This window comes from Silene latifolia, chromosome 4 (assembly GCF_048544455.1).
Source record: "Silene latifolia isolate original U9 population chromosome 4, ASM4854445v1, whole genome shotgun sequence".
Lineage (NCBI taxonomy): Eukaryota > Viridiplantae > Streptophyta > Magnoliopsida > Caryophyllales > Caryophyllaceae > Silene > Silene latifolia.
Genome location: NC_133529.1, coordinates 69,969,867 through 69,989,281, shown reverse-complemented (window position 1 = coordinate 69,989,281; position 19,415 = coordinate 69,969,867). Strand labels below are relative to the sequence as shown.

The 19,415-nt window shown below is 37.6% G+C and overlaps 1 non-coding gene across 1 annotated transcript; it reads right to left on the bottom strand.

Moving 5' to 3' along the window:
* Positions 1-1,136: 1,136 nt before the first annotated feature.
* LOC141654171 (small nucleolar RNA R71) lies at positions 1,137-1,243 on the bottom strand. The gene has a single exon (XR_012547737.1). It is a non-coding gene; the product is annotated as a small nucleolar RNA R71 (small nucleolar RNA).
* Between the last annotated feature and the right edge of the window lie 18,172 nt (positions 1,244-19,415).

Sequence of the window (19,415 nt, the reverse complement as noted above, 5' to 3'; positions counted from 1 at the left end):
GGCTCCGGGACCCAAACTTTCCTAGGATTGTAAGATATAACCCAACTCAATCCATCACAACAATAATTGCTTGCTTATAATTTGAGAACATGTTTGTATGATCAATTACCATGATTCCCCTATGACCCCATGATACCCTAGTGCTTTTTATCAATTGTTTACAACCCTTTTAATTCATCTTGCTTGTTTACTTTCATTGCCATTTAGTTTAGTGACCTTCTACATCAACCCAAATTGTGACACCCCTAAGACACCACTAGTTACAATAGAAATCTCATTTCAATTCCCGTCCCTTGGGATCCGACCTTTACTTGCCTCTTTACTAATTGTAGAGTTGTTTGTGAAGTTATAAATTGTGTTTTTGTTTAGGTGCTTCCAACGACAATTGTTCCGAAATTAGAATATAGTTCCGACCGACCAAAAATGGCGCCGTTGCCGGGGACGGTTTTAGCTTGATTTAGATTTTCTTATGTTGTTATTAGTTGTGTCTTTCTTTGCCTTGGGGAAGTAAAACTCCTCAAGGTTTGTTCTAATTGTTTTCGAGTTGTTTGATATTTTGCATGTCTAGAAGGTCACAAGGTGATTTGTTACCTTTTGATCGTGAAATTGAAAGAACTTTGACAACCAATAGAAGACTTGCTAGGAGAAATTTGAGAGGTATTGGTGAGGTTGTAGATATTCAACCAACTATTGAGTTCATCAACCCTTTTGCAAGAGAAGGTGAGGAGAACCCAACACAAAATCAACCACAAAATCAACCCACAATGCCTAAGTTTTCATGACATTCCGTACCTACCGAGGAGAACCTACCCAATGGTACTCCCACACCACAACATCTAACCGGAAATTTTATTGCCAAATCCGCATTTATCCAATTAGTTGAAAGAAGCCAATTTGGGGGGATGCCTAGTGAAGACCCCCATTCTCATATGGAGGCTTTTTGTGACTATTGTGATGCGATTTCTCAAACCGGTGTAACTCAAGACCAAATTCGATGGGTCTTATTTCCTTTTTCTCTAATTGGCACCGCCAAACAATGGTTGAAAGGCCTTGATAAGGCTACTCTCGGAATTGATTCTTGGAAGAAGTTGGCTCTAGCTTTCTACAAAAAGTTCTATCCACCGGAAAAGACTAACATGCTAAGAGCTCAAATTACGGGTTTTAAACAAAGGGATGAAGAATCTTTGTATGAAGCTTGGGAGCGGTTCAAGGGAATTTGTCGCTCATGTCCTCACCATGGACTTAGCGAATGGTTCTTGGTACAACAATTTTGGAATGGTCTTTATGAAGATTCAAGAAATATCCTTAATATGGGATCGAATGGGATGTTCACCGAGGTTGATGACAACCAAACTTGGAGCAAAATTGAAGAGATGGCAATCCATAACTCACAATATAGTAGGCCTCGCAAGGCTACTAGAGGAGGAAAGCACGAAGTGGACGCCGTTAATCAATTAGGTGCTCAACTTAGCTCCCATATCGATACTATCAACTTGAAGTTCGAGAAAGCAATGGCTAGACTTGAAGAAGTCTCAAAATCACCAAAGCATCATGTCAATGCCATGACGGCATCTTCATCAATCCCAAGTGGGATATGTGAGAATTGTGGAAATTTGGGACATGACCAAAGTGAATGTAGGGGAACAAATGAACAAGTGAATGCTTTCCAAGCATACAAGAGTGGTACCCCTTATTCCAACTATTACAATGAAAACACCAAATTCCATCCAAATCTCTCATACAAAAGCCAAAATGTTCAAAATCCTCAAACAACATACACCCCACCACCCATGAGAAACCAAAATCAAAGACCCTTTTACAATCAAAACCAAGGTTACCAAAATCAATCTCAATACAATCAACAAAATGACCAAGGCTTTGATGTTCAAAAAGCGGTCCTTCAAATGCAAAAGAATCAACAAGAATTTTTCACTCAAATGCAAAAAGATAGTCAAGCAAAGGAAACCACCATCAACAACATCCTAGCTCACACCAAAATGTTGGAAACCCAATTGACTCAACTAGCATCTTCAAGCTCACAAAGACAAAAGGGGCAATTACCACCTCAAAGTAATCCCCCAAGACATGAAACGGTTAGTGCCATTCATTTGAGAAGTGGTACAAGGTATGAAGCACCGAGGAAGCAAGTTGAGGATGAAGTTGTGGAAGCTAGTGACAAAGAAGAAATTGTGCAAAACTCCAAGGATGGAGAACCATCAAAAGAAGAAATTTCAAAGAAAAATGAAGACAAGGTCAAGGAGAAGGAGCCCATTGTGATTAGACTTCCTTTTCCAAGTCGTCAAGCCAAGCCCAAATTTGATGACCAACTTGGACAGTTTATGGAAATTGTGAAGAATTTGGAAGTCTCGATTCCTTTCACGGAATTAATCAATCACGTGCCGGCCTATGCAAAATACATGAAAGATATCCTCACAAAGAAGAAGTCGATCGGGAAACTTGAGACTATCGTCTTCACTAAGGTGAGTAGTGCAATACTTCAAGGGAGTTCACCTCCAAAACTCAAGGATCCGGGTAGCTTCTCAATCCCGTGTACCATTGGCGACACCACGATCAACAAAGCCTTATGTGATCTAGGGGTAGTGTGAGTGTTATGCCGTACTCGGTGAGTAAAAGGTTGGGGATGGGAGAGCTTAAGTGCACCAATATCACACTCCAAATGGCCGATAGATCGACGAAGACACCATTAGGGATATGTGAAGATGTTCCCGTACGAATTGGGAAATTTTTCATCCCGGTGGACTTTGTCATTGTTGACATGGAAGAAGACTCCAACATTCCAATCATCCTAGGAAGACCTTTCTTACACACCGCAGGTGCGGTGATTGATGTGAAGCATGGAGAGCTCACTCTAGAAGTGGGATATGAGAGTATAACCTTTAATCTTGACAAGACTATGAGAGCTCCCCGTTTGCATGAACCATGCTTCATGGTTGATCATTATAGCCGGAAGGATGAAAGGAAGAAGTCGGAATTCCAATGGAAAAAGAAAATTGAAGATGCTCCATTCAAAGAGCAAGTGAATTGTAACAAAGAGAGCTTGCAAAGCTCATCAAAGTCATGCAAAGAAGAAGAGGATGGCCTCATTGGCCAAGACAAGAAATTGGGAGAGTTGTCTCTATCAACTCAAGAGTTCTTTAGTGATCAAGTGGATGAAGTTTGTGGTCTTTGGGACGATGAGTTTGAAGGGATTTTCAATCCCTACATTGGCAATGCTATTGATCAAGACCGACAACAAGGGCAAAGGTCTATTGAAGATCTTTATCACGATAATGAACAAGCTTTTGATTATTTCTTCAAGGTGTTGAGCAACATCAACAACACCTTGGACATGCCCCCATGACAATCTCTCTAAGGAAGAGAGTTTGGTGGAGTCCTCCCTAAACCACCATTTGTAAATATTTCTAACTCCCTAACTCGCATTTCAATTCTTGTATTGCATTTTTGTTATTTTTGGATTTTTATGCATTGATCAAGATAATTATCATGTTTGAGAGAATTGAGGGAGGGACTAATGATTTCAATTGATGTATAGTGCTTTAGCTTAGTGTGGGGATTGAAATTGCCTAGGCTATTCATGCCTTAGTAGTGCCCCCACAATGAAGAACACGAGATTTTGAAGATTGAAAGAATGACAAGGGATATGCAAAGTACACAGATGGAACTGAATCCGGGTAAAAGGGGTAGAATACGAGCGGATTCAGGAGAATCCGCCCGTCTTCAGACAATCTGGGCATATTGGGTAGAAGACGCCCGTCCTTAATGAGCTGAATTTTTGAAATTTTTGACTGTCAGCGAATCCGGGCGTCCTGATACAGAATCCGCCCGTCTTCAGAAAGTCGCCCGTCTTCACTGAAAGACGCCCGTCTTTTTGGCTGAGGAAAACAAGAAAAATCCCTGTAAAGGAATCCGCCCGTCTTCTCTGAAAGACGCCCGTCCCGCACTTTCAAATCCGCCCGTCTTTGTTCAAATCCGCCCGTCTTTAGGCGAGATTTCTGAAACCCAGAACAGGCATAATCCGGGCGTCCCGAAGGAAAACCGCCCGTCTTCCCCCTGTATTTCAAATATTTCGGGTTTATTATAAACCCCTCCCACATTCATTTCTTCATTTCCTCATTCAAAACACTACCAAAACCCTCAAAACCCTCATCCTCTCCACCACAAAAACAAGATTTCCTCAACAACATTCACCAAAATCAAATCAAAACATCCATTTAACAACAAATTAATCACTCCTCTTTCAACAAAAATCAAAACCAAGCACAAAATCTTCAACCTTTGAGTCGATTTTTGAATTCATAAAGGCAAAGCCTTTCATCTTTAAATCGATTTGGGTATACTAGAAATTGAAGATTTTTTCACTCTTTTCTTGGTTTAATCATCAATGGCAAGGACAAAGGGAGCAACAAAAGCAACAAAAGCAACAAAGGCAAAGACACTTTCATCAAGGCAAAAGAGTCTTCAAGCAAAGAAAGCATTGGCTATGGTGGTAGCTAGCCCAAACTTGGAAGTGCAACCACAACAACCTCCCATGGGAGCAACAACATCTACTACTCCGGAAATTGCTCAACTTTCAAACTATCCGGAGGTAATTTTCATTTCCAAATCCCATAGGGACACTTTTGCCAAGTATGCTAGAAAAGCATTTTTATCCACCAAGTTTATTTGTGAAGATGCCTTAGATAATTTGGGTGTCCTTGAGCAAACTAGAACCTTCTTTAAAGCCATGGGGTTGGAGAAATTGTTTGAATCAAAAGAATTGACATACCCCTCCCTTACCTTAGAATTTTTGAGTTCTTTGAAAGTTAACAAGGTTGAGACCATGGAAAACATCGAGTTCCGCCTAGCTAATGTTAGTAGGCGCATCTCCTTTAAGGAAATGGGTGAAGCTTTGGGTCTTAGTGACTCACCGAGTTATTTCAAGAATGTTGGCAAATATGACCCCGCTCCTCTTTGGGAGGCGATTTCCGGAAGGAAATTTGAGAGCTTTCATGCTAGTCGTGCTCTTTTAGTCCACCATTCGGGCATTAGAGTATGGCACAAGGTCATAGGAAACACCATCATTGCAAGAAAAGACACCAACCATTTCACCAAACTTGATTTTGTTCTTCTTGAGTCGGCTTTGAACATTGGAAGGGAACACACCAAGCCTTTCAACTCTCTAAGGCTTTTGGTGGATAGATGGCTAAACATTGATTGTGGGAAGCAAGGCACTACCGTTATTGTGAATGGCGGTCTAGTCACTATTCTAGCTAAATACTTTGATCGGAACTTCAATAAGGATAACAAGTATGTGGCGAAGAAGGGTGGTCATCTCATTGATATTGATACTATGATAAACAAATACAAGTGGGTCTCTCATAACCCTCTTGACACCAAGTATGGATGGCTCACAAGTGAGGCTAGATCGTTTACTTTGCCTTTGATGATTTGTCGTTTAAGTGTCCACCGGACCAATTATCTCCTTCCCCTTTCAAAAGAGGCCGAGTATATTATCCAACAACAAAAGGGTGAAGTTGATTTGCCCTCCTCTTCCATTTTCACACCACCCTTTCCTTTCAAGTACCAAGAGTTCAAACCCGAAGGAGTCGAAGCAAACAAGGATTATGTGACCCTTCTTATGCAAGAGATGCACAAGCAAACCTTCAAACACCGGGAAGATGCTTACTTAGCTCAATATCCACCCCTCCTACACTTAGCTAGGTAAGGACTACTTGATCCTTCATGTCCTTTGCCTAGTTGGGCGGATAGAGAAGTCTTCTTTCCGAGTGCATCTAGGGGTGAGCTTCCGGGTGACAATGAGGTTGTTGGTGATGAAGGAGTTGATGATAACATTTATGAGGAAGTAAGTGAAGAAGGAGAAGAGGATGATGAGCAAGGTGAAGAAGAAAGTGAAGAGGGAAGTTGTGATTCCACTTCTAGTGAGGAAGATGATGATAGCGATGATATGGTGGAAGACTAGCAAGCTTGGAGGCTCCTACCCTCTTGAGGTTTGGTTATTTCTTTCTTTGATTTATTTATTTATCTTGATAATGGTTGGAGTAGTCCTAGCACCATAGAGGACTCACACCTCGGCTCCATTGAGGTGTTCTCATTTTATTGTTCCCGCCTTTCAAAATCCAAAATGACAAATTAGTTTCATGCATTGAATAGTGTGTGCATGAACTACACCCAACCTTAGGACATTGGCAATAGTGTCTAGCTCGGTTTGGGGAAGTCAATGCATACACAACGGGAGGTAATCTAAATTATCCTCTCCGTCATAAACAAAAACCATGCATCATGTAGTGTAGATTAGTGTAGCTTGCATTTAGTGTAGAAATCATGCATCATATTTGCATAATTTCCCATCATTTTGGCCATTGAGGACAATGCCCATATTAGTGTGGGGATGGGGAATTCTAACTTAACTTCTTATTCAAAAATCCAAAAAATTGAGAAATTTCGAAAATCCAAAAAATTGAAAAAATTTGAAAAACCAAAAACAAGTTCATTTCCTTTTTAGTGTAGTCATGTATATATTGTTGTATATATTGTGTTTGTTCTATCCTTGTTCACATTTATCGACTACGCCACATCCGAGACATGAGGATATTGAAGACCGCATGGTATGATCTTTCCAATCTCCTTTTTCCTCTTTATGTTAATGACTATGTGGCTTTATTTTGATTGATGTGCTATAACAATGTGAACTTAGGACTTGCATTTAGTTTATATGTCATATTAGTTGGTAGAATCACTTGCATTAGGATGTATATAATAGTTGCATCATGGCATATAGTTGCATTTAGATAAAAAGTTTTGAAAAGTGCCTAATTGGGAACTTTGACAAGAGCAACTAAGCCATTACAAATACTTTTTCAACTTAAGACTTCGCCTACTAGAATGGTTGTAAAACACCCTAGGTTGTGTCATACTAGTGTCTTTTGACCCATGACCCAAAGCCTAGTCAAGGGTTTGCATCTGAGTCACCTATCCAACCCCGTGATGCGATGTGGACTTGGTTAACTTGTCTAGGTGACCTTGATTGACCTTGTGGTAAGGCAACCCAAAAATATTTTCTATCAATAAGCTTGAAGTGCTCATTTCAAAGATTTTTGTTATGTGGAAACATTTTATTGCTAAGGAAACCTCAAATGTTATGAAATGTTGAAATTTTGATAATTTTAGTCGTTTTGATGGAGGCGTACCACTTCGATGTGCTTTGGAGAGGGATCCATTGAATTGGGCCCCCACGCGGTTGTGAATTCGACTGCCCAGAGACAGAATGACTATCACCCCAAAAAGCTATTGTCTAGAGGTTAACCGGTTGCCTATTAAGCGATTGGCGAAAGCAAAGGACACTAGCCCGGAAGGGATAAACCCCATCTTAAATTTTTGAAATGTGAAAGTTAAATGAGGACAATTTTTGAATACTAGTCATATCCACCCTTGTTTACAACGATTTGAGCATTTCATTCCCAAAAAGCCTTTTTGTCAAGCCACTTTGTCGAGCTTGGGACGATCCATGACCTTTACCTTTGTAGAGAATTCGAGACTTGTCATGTCATATGCTACTAGCATCATAGGGATCATCATTCCACCACCATCCGATCGCTCTTGACGAAAGCATTTGGAAATTGAGGACGAAAGTAGTCTAGTTTAACACCATTTGGAGGTGATTTAGTGCCATCCTCTTAGCCTTAGTAGTTTGTTGAACTAGTATTTGTGAAGGATTACATGCTCTTAAATTTGTTCCTTTTTAGTTGACTCCGCCACTTGATGAGGAAGTGGCTATTCTTTTTGTAGATGCATCCATTACTTGATTTTGTGTGCTTAATGTTTGGATGTGTCGCCATTTTGGCAAGACCCACCTTGCCTTGCAAGAAGGCATCCTACCTCATGGTTGTCTTGTTGTGAGTTGAAGGGGCGGAGTGAGACCCGCTAATTATCTCATATCGGCTATGTTATTAGGTTAGTTTAAATAATGGTCCTAGTCTTTGTCACCTCTTTACTCGGGACGAGCAAAGGTTCGGTTTGGGGATATTTGATGTTACCATAATTAGCGCATATTTAGCCCCCGAATTAGCCTTGTTCCCATGCTTTTTAGTGCATATTTGGGTCATTTATTGTCTTTAGTTCTTTGTTTTGCATATTCTTTGAGATTTTGATCCCTTGGTAGGAAAGGAGTAAGAATCTTGCATTTTCATGGCAAAACGAGACTAAATTGATCGAATTCATTGACCAAGCATCAAGGAGAGACAAGATTAGAAGGCCTTTGTACATATTATAATAGATGGGAAATGATGAGAAAAGATCCTTGCATCCCCGAGGAAATCCCCAAGGATTTTATGAAGAAAAGGGAAGAAAAGAAGAAGAAACTAAGCTGAACAGCAATCCGTGCAGATTGCCCTGAATCCGCCCGTCCTCCACAGCACAATCCGTGCGTCTTCCTTCAAAGACGCCCGGGCACCAGCCACCAGAAGACGGCCGTCTTCTCCCAAAGACGCCCGTGCCCAGACCCCGAATCCGCACGTCCCGTGCCTAAGACGCACAGATTCCAGTCCAGCAATTTCGTCTTCTTCAAGCTCCGTGAAAGATGCCCTTCCTTCGAAAAATACCGGCGTTTCCTTAAGTAGGGACTTAATCGTCATTTAAGCTCTTAGTTAACCCTAATGCATCCACCTAATTTCCACTATAAATACCCCATTAGTCTAATTGGAAGAGCATGTTCTTCTTAGCAATCTTTAGAGTAGTTAATATAAATCAAATCTCTCTTTAGTTTTGTAATCAACAATTAATCAAGTTCTAATACAAGTTTTATTTCCTTAATCTCTCTCTTGTTCATCCTTTATTTTGGGTAATTGAAGATTATTTGGGTTATTATTGGGAGATTGACAACCTCTCAATCAAGCATCAAGTACTTCTTTTATTCTTGCTTTATTATTGGATCATTAGTAGGTATAATTCTCTTAATCCCTTTTTAATTATTGCTAATTACATTCATTTATTCATCATGTTTTACTTTGTTGGTATGATTGACAACCTTGCTAGAATGATCAACATGATAATGAGTGAGTAGTCACCTAGCTAGGGTTAATCGGTAATTAGGGGAAACCAACATGGGGAATGATTCATGCTTAAATTAATATGCTTTCATGATTTATTTGCTTGCTTGTTTTGATCTCGACTCATGCACATGTTATGTTTGATGAAATGCGAGCCTATGAATCCTTGCATTTTTTACCCATCACCTACCTTTTCAACGAGACTTGTAAGATATAAACAAACTCGAGTCTCATTAGACCATGCATGTTATTGAGTAGGGAAGACTAAGTCGACTTGTAGGTGTTGTACAATCTAATCGATTCGGCTCCGGGACCCAAACTTTCCTAGGATTGTAAGATATAACCCAACTCAATCCATCACAACAATAATTGCTTGCTTATAATTTGAGAACATGTTTGTATGATCAATTCCCATGATTCCCCTATGACCCCATGATACCCTAGTGCTTTTTATCAATTGTTTACAACTCTTTTAATTCATCTTGCTTGTTTACTTTCATTGCCATTTAGTTTAGTGACCTTCTACATTAACCCAAATTGTGACACCCCTAAGGCACCACTAGTTACAATGGAAATCTCATTTCAATTCCCGTCCCTTGGGATCCGACCTTTACTTGCCTCTTTACTAATTGTAGAGTTGTTTGTGAAGTTATAAATTGTGTTTTGGTCTAGGTGCTTCCAACGAAAATTGTTCCGAAAATTAGAATATAGTTCCGACCGACCAATCATGAACAGCTTTCCGCTGGTCTTCTGTCCACCACCCTGGACAGTACTGGCTGATGTGGTCGGCTTCGCACCCGACCCCTGATTGTTGTTGTTGTTCGTAGCTGGTTTCTGATAAGAATTACCGCCATTGCGGTTACCTCCACCCTGATAGCTCTGACTTCCCCGGTTAGACCATGAACCACCTGGTCTTTTGCTCGCATAACTCTGTGCAGGTCCATGAGAATAGCGCCCCCGAGCCGTTCCCTGAAAAGCTCCAGGCATACTCGTACACTCATGTCTCTTGTGGCCTACACCGCCACAGCCATAGTAGGTCATGTTGGAATATGTGTCCTCCGACAATAATGCGATCACGACTGTTGATCATGATGATCACATGTTTAAGTCTCGTTTTAAAGAATACAATTGGGAAGTATTTTTACTGTCAACTGGTCAACATATATCGGTAATGATTGGCTGACTAGAGTTTGACATTATCGTCGTGTGTGACGGTGGTGATCGATTGACCCCTAGGTCATACCTATAGGGCAACACTCTTAATTGATCATTTAATTAATCGTATAATGTTACGAGTTAATTAAATTACTTGAAAATTGACGGACGATTTTGGAAGTAAAATTTACGTATCATATTGAAATGTGATTAAATGAGATACGGTCTGAGTAATTGAATCATATCATTACTCGGATGAAATTATTGTTTAAAGAAACAATTGAAATTGAATGAATTATTATAAATACAATTTGTTGTGATTTATAAATGGTAAAATATTTTGGTACAAGTAATTATGAAATTACTAAGTCAATTTTTGTATGTGACGTATTTTTAATAATACGTTGATTTTTAATATGTTAAAAATACACAACAAATTTATGCTACATATGACATGTGACATTTTCACAATTGACAAAAATAATATGGATTCCATATTATCCATTTGGACCGAAAATAAGAGGAGGTTTGAGCTAATTGTGTTTGCTTAAATTAGTGGTAAACATAATGATTGTTTGCTTTAGTAGCCATGCAACCCTATTGTGCATTGTGAAGACAAATGAGTGCATGCATTGGCTCCCCTCCCACTCCCCTTGTCCGGTTTTTAGAGAAGTAAAAACCACTTGGTTTTTCCTCTCCTTTTACCATTTACTTAAGATTATTATTGATAATTCATTCATACTTTCACTCATCCAAAAATTAGAATTCTAGAGAGATAAAAGCTCTCTTCTTCTTCTCTCCCAAAAACCGAAATATTTAAGTGTTACATAATATTTTGGGTCAATTTTCTATAAGATTAATATTGTACTAGTTCTTATAATATTAATTTTTATTAAGAGTAAGCCTTGGGTATAAAGCTTAGGGAGAGATCCTACACTTGGATCTTAGTTCTTCCATTAAAGGAAAGCACAAGAACAAGAGAGAAAGGTGATCTCTCTTGTGCCCTTAAAACCGAAATCACAATGTAAGAACATGATTTCTCCTCTATTTTGCTCATTTGTTTGCATGCATAAAATCCATCTTTAATTTTATGACAAATTAAATTAAGACATATATGAATATGTAAGTATATAGATCTACTTTTCCTTCAATCGGTATCAAGAGCCATGGTTGTTTGCATGCAAATCGGTTAAACGTTTTTCCGAGTTATAAGAATAACATATAAAACTTGTAAAATTTGTGTTATTATGAGATATCACGAAATTAATCCATGCATATTAAAATTTATGATCCTAAAATGTTTTAGGATATTTTTGGTTAATTTACGGATTTTTATTGTTCATATTATACAATAATGGCATTTAAATATGATTTTATGAGTAAAAATGTCATTTTCGGTCTAAAATTAGATATACTTCGAATTTTCCAGTGATTTTTGGATATGTTGTCACATATATTATTTTGAGATAACCTGTAAATTGTCATAATTTTTGGACTTGTTATGCTCGAAAAATGGATTTTTCATTATTAAATTCGGTTTTAAGTGAAAAATAAGTTAATATGAGATAAATTTCGAATCTGGTCATAGAAATTTAGTATGATGTCACATGCAATTTTACAAGATGTGTGTAAAATAATGGGCTTTAGTGAAGTCTTTTTTCATGATTTATGGATTTTTGAAGAAAAATGGCATGAATAGTGACTTTATTAGTGAAATATTGATAAAACATACTCTATGACTTAGGAAAAACATCAAATGTTGCATTTTATTATCATTTTCAGATCTAAAATTGAAAAGTTAATGAATATAATTTTTCACATGTTTTTATGATTATTTAGTTAAAACCGATAAACCGCAACATTGTTTTTCCGGAAAATTTTCGAAATTTTTAACCTATGTTTTTGAACATTATGAGTGTCATGGTATTTTTTCCAGAATTTTCATGAGTTTAAATTTCAAATTTCAAATTTATTTGAAATTTTGTGATTTATTTGAAGTTTAATAGCTTATTTTTGTAATTTTTGGACCATTAATGAACAATTTTAGAAATATGAGTTAATTATGGTCAAATTATTAGTGATGACTAAATTTTGAGTCCTAAGAGGTTAGGGTAACTAACTTATGCATAAATATGAATTTATGTAATTTTTGTGATTGTAAAATGTTGAAATCACGCAAATCCGTAAAAACCGAGTAATATACGATATTGGCTAATTAAAGGCGATTTAGCATAAAATTGAGCATGTTCATACATATTATAATGCTGCATTTTCTTTATGATTGTCATAATTTAATTTATGTAATTTTTGAATTATGTAATTTTACTTAGTATGGCCTTAGTTTTTAATTGGTATTTCCCGAAATGTATGGGAATATCTATTCGGTTGTAATTTTATTGTGATCTCGTATCACCGTTTTGTAATTTAATAGATTTATTTTATTTTAGTTACAAATGTATAATAGGAAATTATGTAATTTATTATGTAATTTAATTCATCTCGGAGTTCCCAAAGACGGATTTCTTCAAGATGGCGATACATAAAGACGGTGTTACCTCGAGATACGTGCCACAACCGAAGTTCAAGGGACCAATGGAGTTGGTTTCCGAATATGTAATAGTTAAATAGTTTTTCTATTTTAGGAAAGGCCATACTAGGATTTATTTTATGCTTGCATTTTATTTATATGTCACATGCATCGCTAAATCGCCATAACTAAAACATGCATCATCTTCTTTCATCGAGTTTATCGACCGTGTCAATTAGAATTATCGTAGTTCACCGCTTTAGTTCACTTAAAACGTGATAGATAATAAATTGACATGACCTCTCGCTAAAACAATTAATTGAGACATAGCCTTACCAAATAGTAGAAACCATGAAAACCTATTTCGCGATGGAGTGCACTCGGCCCTACCGGGGTACAAACCTTGTTACGCAGGGGAAGTGGGTGATGAATGTTAATCCACCGAATTCATGTTGATAAGGGATGAATCGGCCCTACCGTGCCCAAGTTGATATGGATTTGGATCATGGACACATTTATTCGAAATTTGGATTGAACGCAACAAAAGTTTTTGATAAGGGATGTATCGGCCCTACCGTGCCCTTGTCGGATGTGTTTTGGGCTATAGATAATTATTAGTGTAATATTATCGACCAAGAGTTCTAAAAGTAGAATCGATTAAACGTTAATCCACCGAGTTATATTGATAAAGGATGAATCGGCCCTACCGTGCCTAAGTCGATATGAATTTGGGTCTTGGAATCATTTATCTAGTTGGGTAGAGGTCACTAGAAAAATGCATAAAACTTGTTTAAATTATAATTTTATATACGAGTATTATTGTTAAAACGACATTTGTTTTACTCCTTCTATTTTGTTTTGTAGACCACTTCTCTTTTCTCATAACAAATGGCAACACCAACCCCTAATGCCACGCCTCTCGCTAGTTCGTCTTGGCTCCGATCCTTCATGGATCGATGTAAACTTGAAAAGAATGGGTCAAATTTCTTTGATTGGGATGCCCAACTCAAATTAGCCGTCGAAGGTGACGACAAGCTTCGTTACCTTACCGAGGCCTCTCCACCCGAACCTACTACTAGGTCGACCGCGGCCACTAGGGAAGCATATGAGGCTTACCAAAAGGAGTCCGCCGCAATGAAAAATGTCTTGATATTTGCAATGGAGGCGGATCTCCAAAGGAGAGCCTTTAAAATGGGCAATGCTAATGAGATTTACTCCAAGCTTGTGACAATGTTTTCACAAACTCCGCGGATCGTCCAATATGAGGCGGCCGCGGCATTCTTTGATCTCGACTTCAAAGAGGGCCAAAAGGTTAGCCCTCATGTGCTCAAACTTATGGAGCTTGTCGAGACCTTGAAAATTCAAAAGGTTGAAATCCCCAAAGAACTCATCGTAGATAGGATTCTACACTCCTTGTCCAAAGTCAAAGCATATGTACAATTCCGGGTGAATTTTAACATGCAAGACAAGGATGTGTCTCTCGAAGAATTGCATAAGTTAATTGTGCAAGCCGAGAGGGACATGGGGTTAAATGTGAACCCACCAAAGGATGTGCTTAACATAAGCACTAAGAGTAAGGGGAAGTTCAAGAAGAATGGGAGAAAGGGCAAGAAACAAGCTCCCACATTCACCAAAGCTAAGACTTGTGAAGCTAGCACTTCGAAAATCAAGAAGGGTCCTCTTGATAAATGCCATTATTTTAATGGTATGGGACATTGGAAAAGAAATTGTTCCAAATACCTTGGTGATATCAAAGCTGGAAAGATTACTCCAGTAGGTAAATGACTATCCTTCTTTTATGTTTCTAATTCAACTATGGTATTATGATGCAAAGTTGTGATAATGTATCTCCCTTTTTATTGTAAATAGGGCCTCCACCAAGCAAAGACAAGGGAAAGGAAAAGCAAGCATGAGAAACCATCAAGAAGCTAGGGATAGCTTTCATGGAGCTTTGCTTTTCATTGTCTTATTTTAAATCATGTTTTGAATTTTAGAACCTTAAGTTTCCGTGTTTGACATGGAAAGGTATTTTGGATAATGGGTTGTATTTTGGATAATGGTGACTTGGTTTGCAACCCAAGTCACCCGTTTTATCATTTTATCCTTATGTTCTAAAATTCGTATTTAAAATGCTTGTTCTTAGAAACGTATAACTTAAAGTGATCTAATAGACAAATATAATGACGGGTTTCTTTATATGTCCACATGCTTAAGGCTTGTGTATGATCATTTATAAAGTGAATTTGAGTCTATGAACTCTCTTAAAGGAATGTCAATCACCAAGTACACATACGAAATCTAAAACTATTAGTCAATCTATGAGATAGTTCTCCTTATACTTCAACATCATTATGTGTGTCTCATATGCTATCTTTGAATCTCTAGTGTATTTATTCTAAAGATAGAGTGGGAGAAAAATGAGGACACAACACACGAGGCGAGATTAAACTTGTGTACTTGTGTAAATGAGATCTACGCAAGAGAAGAATGATTTGAATAGAGGTATGTCTATTTAAATAGTATACCCAATGGATGAGATCTATGGTCTCAAGCAAGTTCTATATGACTAAAGAGACCACGTGAAGTAATCGAAAGAAAATATTCTTGAGATAACTACGTGAGGACACCAAAAGAAAGTTTTGGAAGAAATGACTAATGTAAAGTCTTAATAAGAGTTTTGACTAAGTTTAGACTATTTTGTGATAAATTTTGACCTATAGTTTCAACCGAGATTTACTTAAGAGCCTAAATGAATCAAAGTAACATTCTAGTATATATATACGAGATTTATGACTAGAAATTGCAAGGATTGATATACCGATATCTTCAAAAGCTAAGTTAAGCATTAACCACGCAAATGTCATTTCTTAACCTCATTGTGAAAATGAAATGGTTAAACCTCCTTCCGAAAGGGTATTTCAAAGGACGTATTCTAAATATTATTTATATAATGACATTGCTACACATCATTATGATATGTGTGAGTTAGAGATTAAAATCTCTTTTAATAAAGTTAAGATGAGACCACTTCAAAATAGGTATTTTGAAGGGATATGATGGGAACATATATGGTTCTATCTTAATAACTTGGCAAATGCAATTTATATTTCAAATCTTTAAAAGTTCCGATTGAGAAGTCAATTTCGAAACATGTGGAATTAAGTGGGAGTTAGGCAATTATCATGTGAAGACATGGAATTTAGTGGGAGCAATCATCTTGAAAAAGGTTATAACTCATCACTCATTGAAGAATGACGAGCTAATACCTTCCTTCATAGAGGAAGATTTGAGTTTTCAATTCTGGATGAAAATGGACTATGATGAATCCAATTACATCAAGGGATGTTGGATTAGTATTGAGAGATACACATCACATCAACATACACATAGGTTATTCATATGAATGAAAATGGAATTACCATTAGCAGTCATGGTCGTTCATAGAACCTAAGAACGGTTGATCTCATGATTATTAGTTACTAATGTTTCCGCCATTAGAATAATCATGCACATGTCCAATTATGAATCATATGCATGAGAGCATGATGGATCATTGTTAAGCCATAATAGAAACGTCATGAATTCTCGAGGAGAATCCGATGAACGATTTCGGTGTTTGACAGAATGCTCTATTGTGTGTCAAGAGGTTGCACATATTATAGAAAATTCGAGCACATGTAAGGATTTATGAGAATCCTAACCCCTTCAAGCTAGAAAGAGAAATAAGAAGTTTTGGAAAGATACTTAGTTGAACAAGAAGTTGCTCAAATCTAATCTTTCCTAATATGCTAGGACTTGTGAGAAGTGCTAGGCTATTCATCTTGTCAAATTGTTGTAAGACTCTACAAAACATATACCTAGTGCATTGTGTGTGGATGGAGTACTTGATCAGTACAAGTTATATCATTCACCACAAATTCGTTCGTTATGTGATAATCAACAAGGAAGTTCTTTCAAGATAAAGAACCAAAACCAAGGTCGAAAACCTTGATGTGTACTTGGTAAGATTCATGCTATGGGAGAGAACATGAATGTAAAGGAAAATGCAAGCGTAAGAAGTTTGAACACATGGACACATGGCATGTTAAGCTTCTATTGCAATCAATAAGTGTTTACACTTACGATATACATCACAAGGTTGTAATATGATATTGACTACCCAAGCGTGATGTCGACATTTGTCGTTTGAGTTATTATTAACTCACCTTATACTTTGTTACATCCAAACGGGTTGTGAAGACAATTGAACCCCGTTAAAGTGAACACGGATTAACATAGTATTTGCCCATAGTCACTTATATGAGGTGACGTCTCGAAGTGACTAGAATGTGATGCGATTGATGGCAAGTTCAAGTGCCATAGAGTCATGTGAGATGACTAGTCGATCACATAGGCGGTCGTTAGGAACATTTTGTCGGGCCTTATGACCGCTTATAGAGTTCTGGCAAATTTATATAGCCTGGTCGTGGCAAGAGCTGCTATAGTATTCAAATGAGTCGATTCTTTTGACTAAAGACTATTCGCCTAAGATGGCACAGTTTCAGATTAACTTTGATTTGTGTTACTACGACCTTCGTAAATGGGGTCAAATGGGCATATTTTGGGTTATGATGGCTGTGGCTAGTCGAAGGGAATGAGTGCGATAGGAATTGTCCACCCCTAGTCAGGGTTATAACAATATCTCAGGGCCACTCGAGGAGTAATGAACTGGAAATGCGTGGCCACGCTCGGAAGGTATCTATGATAGATAAATCCGGTCAATCAGTTATTCTCCAGATCGAGGAAACCACTCTCGATATGATCACTTGCAAGTACGACCTGAAAGACACCTTGTATTGAGTGGGAGATAGTAACAGGACAAGAGAATTGGTGACGCACACTTGTCGAGGACAAGTGGGAGATTGTTGGAATATGTGTCCTCCGACAATAATGCGATCACGATCAATTGATCATGATGATCACATGTTTAAGTCTCGTTTTAAAGAATACAATTGGGAAGTATTTTTACCGCACAATGGTCAACATATATCGGTAATGATTGGTGACTAGAGTTTGACATTACGTCGTGTGACGGTGGTGATCGATTGACCCCTAGGTCATACCTATAGGGCAACACTCTTAATTGATCATTTAATTAATCGTATAATGTTACGAGTTAATTAAATTACTTGAAAATTGACGGACGATTTTGGAAGTAAAATTTACGTATCATATTGAAATGTGATTAAATGAGATACGGTCTGAGTAATTGAATCGTATCATTACTCGGATGAAATTATTGTTTAAAGAAACAATTGAAATTGAATGAATTATTATAAATACAATTTATTGTGATTTATAAATGGTAAAATATTTTGGTACAAGTAATTATGAAATTACTAAGTCAATTTTTGTATGTGACGTATTTTTAATAATACGTTGATTTTTTATATGTTAAAAATACACAACAAATTTATGCTACATATGACATGTGACATTTTGACAATTGACAAAAATAATATGGATTACATATTATCCATTTGGACCGAAAATAAGAGGAGGTTTGAGCTAATTGTGTTTGCTTAAATTAGTGGTAAACATAATGATTGTTTGCTTTAGTAGCCATGCAACCCTATTGTGCATTGTGAAGACAAATGAGTGCATGCATTGGCTCCCCTTCCACTCCCCTTGTCCGGTTTTTAGAGAAGGAAAAACCACTTGGTTTTTCCTCTCCTTTTACCATTTACTTAAGATTATTATTGATAATTCATTCATACTTTCACTCATCCAAAAATTATAATTCTAGAGAGATAAAAGCTCTCTTCTTCTTCTCTCCCAAAAACCGAAATATTTAAGTGTTACATAATATTTTGGGTCAATTTTCTATAAGATTAATATTGTACTAGTTCTTATAATATTAATTTTTATTAAGAGTAAGCCTTGGGTATAAAGCTTAGGGAGAGATCCTACACTTGGATCTTAGTTCTTCCATTAAAGGAAAGCACAAGAACAAGAGAGAAAGGTGATCTCTCTTGTGCCCTTAAAACCGAAATCACAATGTAAGAACGTGATTTCTCCTCTATTTTGCTCATTTGTTTGCATGCATAAAATCCATCTTTAATTTTATGACAAATTAAATTAAGACATATATGAATATGTAAGTATATAGATCTACTTTTCCTTCAGGTCATCCCCCAACTACCACTACCATTCACACGGCCACGCCCAAAGGAAGCCCCAGCACTGAACCCTGACCCAGAAGAAAACCCTTTAGCTTGATTGTGGTTGCCTTTATTGTGACTAGATTGGCCACCACCCTCACTCTCAGCCTTTCTTTTCTCAACACTCACTCTCTCCTGAGCCATCTCCACTAACCTCTCAGCTCTCCCAGCTCTCTCATAAGCTTCCTTAACATCGGTAAGGACTCCTACAGGTAGCTTATCCATGATCTTAGGGGTCAACCCCCTCTCAAACCTCAGCGCTAGGTTCTCCTCACTCAAACCCATATCCTCAGCATACCTAGACTTCTCATTGAACTGCTTGTAGTACTCAGCCACAGACATGTCAGATGTCATCTTAAACCCATCAAACTCCTCTCTTAGCTTACTCCTCACATGTTCCGGTACAAACTATTTCCTCATAGCCCTACGAAACTCATCCCAAGGTATAGCAGGTAAGCCCTGGTTAGC